Source organism: Spinacia oleracea, chromosome 1 (assembly GCF_020520425.1).
Source record: "Spinacia oleracea cultivar Varoflay chromosome 1, BTI_SOV_V1, whole genome shotgun sequence".
Lineage (NCBI taxonomy): Eukaryota > Viridiplantae > Streptophyta > Magnoliopsida > Caryophyllales > Amaranthaceae > Spinacia > Spinacia oleracea.
This window is the reverse complement of record NC_079487.1, coordinates 2,247,722-2,251,784: the sequence shown is the minus strand read 5'-3', so window position 1 is coordinate 2,251,784 and position 4,063 is coordinate 2,247,722.

The window sequence follows — 4,063 nt, the reverse complement described above, 5'->3', positions numbered from 1 at the left end:
AAGTAATTTTCAGTAATTTTGAGCTTTTTTGTCAATTTCAGTATTTTTGTCAAGTATTTTATGCATGAAATTGATTTGGGGGTTTTTGATTTTGTGTCCCTTTCCTTCAATTAGATAGTTGGAAATGTTCCTCATAACATATTAATTAGTTTGTGCATGTTAATTTTTGCAAGTATGTTGATTCTTGTTGAATTTGGGCATTTTCATGCTAGCCCCCAAGTATACCTACGACTCTAGTGTTTTCTTACAATGTAGGTGTTTTTTGGTATATTGCTTGCGTTCCTCATAATTCGTGAATGACAAATTATGGGAGAATTTTCATTTTGTTGGAGTTAATTAAAAAAATTCACTTAGGGAATTTTTTGCTTGATATGAACTTAGTATCATGTCTTAGGGAACAAAAATTGTATGACTCCATGAGTGGAATGCACTCCTTTAGTGATTGGTGTGAGTTCCAGTTTTGTTAAAGGTATAATGCCTTATTGTATTATTGATCAGCATGCCTGACGAGTCGTCACCTCCTTCTGGCGGCCACGAGGAGCGTGGCATGACGCGTCAGTCTACTGGCGCAGGTCCCCTATGGGTGGGTCCCGAGCTCTACGACGGTCGTGATCTGCACTACGACCTAGAGCACCACGTGACTTCCCGACTTCATGCGAGGAGAGAGACTACGGTTCGCGGCTACGGCGCAGCGACGAGTGAGACCGTTTTTAGTTTCCTGAGCTCGGACGCCTAGGCTTTGGTGAGGGCGAGCTCACTGTTTCCGGTGGTCGAGACCTTCTGGGAGATACTGCGGCTTAACATCTCCCTGTCCTTTCTGCGGTCGTTCATGAGGTGGTGGTGGGATACCACCAACACCTTCCATTTTCCTTGGGGCGAGATGCCGATCACTCCCGAGGACTACACGGCTTTGACGGGGTTGACCTTTACAGGGAACCCCGTTCGTCTGAGGTCGGATGGCCCACCGCCGACTGTTGTTGAGGGTACCAGGCTCCTTGGCTCGTGGATGGGCAGGAGATTGCCTTCGTACCAGCCCCGTGGGATACCTTTCGCTGACCTGATGTGGGCCTTGGAGCATGGGGTAGAGGAGTCGCCTTCGAGACAGGCTCGGCTGTTCTACCTCCATTTTATTACTTCCACTTTTCTATCGGGTCCGACTGACACCTTTGACCCGAGGTGGATAGGCATGGTGGAGGACGTGTCTACACTGGGTGACTATTGCTGGGGCGATTTGGGCTATGCGACGCTCGTCGGCCAGATGAGTTTGGCGGTGCGCGACTCGGACCCGAGTAGACGTCACTTTGTCATTACATTAGCGGGAGTGCCGCGTTTGATCGAGGTATGTGCCTAGACTTTCTTTTGTTTTCTCGCTTTTACCGGGCTTCTTTTTTTTGATGTTTTATTGTCTTTTCCTTTTGTAGCTGTGGGCCTTTGAGCATTTGGAGTACCCTGCCGGTCGTCGTTGGGGTTGGAAGAAGAAGCTGACAGTGCGTCCACCGCCCGATACCGTGTGGGATCTCATTCGGGATGGGAACCCTGAGCATGTGCAGAATCTTATCCTCTATCTCGTATTTCGTCATTCTTTTTATTTTCTATGTGCGAGATCTGGCCGTGTTTGTACAAAAACAGGTGGTTTGGACCCCATGGCTCTCTTTTAGGGGTACTTATGCCTCGGTCAGGGATAGTTATGCCCTGAGCCAGATGCGGGTTTTGTTCGTTGGCCGTCGGGACCCTGTCTGGTACCTGGGAGAGCGGGTACGTATGCAGACGGTTGGGGCTTTTTCGGTGCCTAGGCCTCCGCCCGCGACCATGCTGTCTACTCGTTCGATAGGCGAGTCGTGGAGGGTCCACTCGAGGACTGGCGTGCCGGCGACGGAGTTGGTGATAGAGGGAGCTAGCTATTATCAGTTTATCCAGGATTCTCTTCGTCTCCCGGAGCCTGGCGCTGTAAGTTGCCCTCTCTTTTCGTATTGATTTTAGTGTTTTCATGCTCGTGCCCATGTGTTTATGTCTACTGTGTTTTGTGCAGGAGTGTCCTGACCCTTCGTTGGGGGGATGGGTGCTTCCCGATGCTCGGATCGCGTATACCGGAGAGAGTGGATCCGAGATTGTGGAGACTTTCCCGGAAGACCGGGTTTTCCATGCTCCGCTCCCTGAGGGAGTATAGGCGGTATGCACCTTTTATTTGTGCACTCTTCTTATATCTTTCTTTTTTCTTTTGTTACTAACATTCCTGTTTCAGGTTCCGGCCCGTACGGCCAACGCGATGGTGGGGGTGATCAACCGGTTGAAGTCCGCGTTGGTTCGGGACCGATCTGCACTTTCTTGCAGGAGCCCCCACTCTACTCGGGTAATGTGCCCTCTTTTTTTCTTATGATTTGTACCTTTTGTTTGGCTTTCTGTTACTCACTCTTCTTTTGTCTTTTCTTGTAGACGGGTGCTGGACGAGCCGGGGCCGACGACGCGGGTCCCTCGGGCGGGGGACACGGTCGTGAGAGAGAGAGGGCACGGCACTCGCCCCTACGGCACTCGCCCCTACGGCATCGCCGTTCCGACGCGGGGGTGAGTTCTTCCGGGGAGAGGTCCGAGCCGGAGCGTAGGCGACGTTCCGTGTCGGTGGCTCGAGAGCCTAGCCCCGAGTTGCAGTCACAGCCTCATTTTTGGGGTGATTCTGGCTGGGGGCCCTCATACCACGGGGTGTGGAGTGGATGGACCGGCGACGCTTGGAGATATGGAGCCGATGACGAGTCTTAGGTTTACCTCCTGTTTTGTATATATTCATTCTTGTATTCCGCATGTATATATATATTTTTTTTGCGATTTTTTGGTGCAAGAATGTTTTGAGCCTTCCGTGGGCTTTGCTTTAACATATTATAGTAATATTAGCTTTCTAAACCAACGACTAATTTTAAAAGAGAAAGAATTCCGTAAAAATAATGAGTTCATACAAGAGTGCACACATATTTTTAGACTAACCGACTACTTGGGGTATTACATATGCATGTTCACTATTTTTCGTTTTTTTTTTTGCCGACTCGTGCCATACTCCTTTGTTGGGCTTGTTCCTGAAAATTCTTGTGGCTTTGTTTTTCATTCTATTTGGTCTTGCCCGTGCGTGGGTTAGGGTATAGTGCCCTTTGCAATATCCTTTCTTCCTGATGCGTTGCATGACTTTATTATTTTTTAATTTTTATTGGCCCGAATCCTTGATAAGAATTGCCTACGTATCTTGTTAAAATCAGGTCGCGCGTAGTTCTAGGTTTCTATAAATTTTTTGAAAGGGTGTTCATTACACGTCTACTTCCCCCCCAAGTGTTCGTGGTTCTTTTGATGGTTCGAAAAAGGAGTACGAACACTTGCAGAAGCGGGAGGATAGGTGGCAAGAGAGAATGACGCCCATACAAGGGCGTAGGAAATATCAGCGCCCAGGCCTGGGCGTGAAAAATAACAGCGCCCAGTCCTGGGCGTTAAAACATCGTCCTTCGCCTTTTTCTACTTTTATCGAGTTTTATGCCGTTTGCTTAGAGTAATGTGCAGAATTCTTGCTTATGAGTCTTAACGTGTTTTATTAGATGCCTTAACTCCGGACTGAATTTTATTAAATATAGTACTTTTTCAATTGGTCTAAGTTTGTGAGGTTAGCGAATTCCGCTCCATCTATGTCAGCTAGTTGGACTGCTCCGCCAGGTAGGATGGTCTTTACAAAGTATGGTCCTGTCCAGTTAGGCCGGAATTTTCCTCGAGGGTCCGTAGTAGGTGCGCGGACTTCTTTTAATACAAAATCGCCTTCTTTGATATTTCGAGGTTTGACTCTTTTGTTGAATTGCCTTGCGATGCGCTTTTGATACACTTGCACGTGATGTAAAGCTCTCAACCTCCGTTCGTCTAAAAGGACGAGCTCGTCATACCTAGCTTGAACCCAATCAGCCTCGGGTAGCTTGCTTTCTAGGACGATCCGGAGGGAGGGAATTTCCAACTCGATCGGTTGAACTGCTTCCATTCCGTATACCAAGGAGTAGGGTGTTACTCCAATGGAGGTGCGAATTGAGGTTCAATAGCTCCA